The sequence below is a fragment of the Mandrillus leucophaeus genome, unplaced genomic scaffold (genome assembly GCF_000951045.1).
Source record: "Mandrillus leucophaeus isolate KB7577 unplaced genomic scaffold, Mleu.le_1.0 Scaffold384, whole genome shotgun sequence".
In the NCBI taxonomy this organism is placed as follows: Eukaryota; Metazoa; Chordata; class Mammalia; order Primates; family Cercopithecidae; genus Mandrillus; species Mandrillus leucophaeus.
In genome coordinates this window covers 1515255-1515856 of record NW_012104076.1, presented here as the reverse complement: position 1 = coordinate 1515856, position 602 = coordinate 1515255, and positions in this window count along the sequence as shown.

Here is a 602-nt window from a genome sequence, read left to right as displayed (position 1 = left end):
TCTCATATTACAATTTCAAGGAAAAGGAGACTACAAGGCCCATTCAGCGAGGTGCAAGAGGCCTACATGCAGCACACCCTGCAACCGCCGCATGCTCCAATTTCATCTTTGGGTTTTCGTACAGCTCCTCTTTTTTGGATGATGCAAACCGCGCAAAAGCAGCCTTCAGGCCTCCCTACCCTGGAAAACGATACAAGAACATGAAGCTTTACTGCCAGTTTCTCCCTAACACGCAGCCAAGGGATACAGGCCCGGATACCCGCCCCCAAACCGCGTCCACAACAATCATTTCCTCCCTCCCCGCCTTTTACATACAGTACACATACAAATACACACACGCAGAGAGGCCAGCAGGGGCGGGCCGGGCCCGACCACTCTGCAAACCGCAGGGGGAACTTGCGGCAGGCCGAGCTATTTTCGCTCAGTCCTTTCTTCTTCGCTTGCGTCTCCCTCTCCATCTGCATGCACTTGTTACATGAAAGCGAACTTGGGGACCTAGGGTTTTCAGAAAATCGGCTTCGGAGTCACACGCCTTCGCCGGGTGCTGCATCATCCCCCCTCTCTCGGTAAGCAGGTGGTCGCGCCCCAGTGCTAGCGGGCGC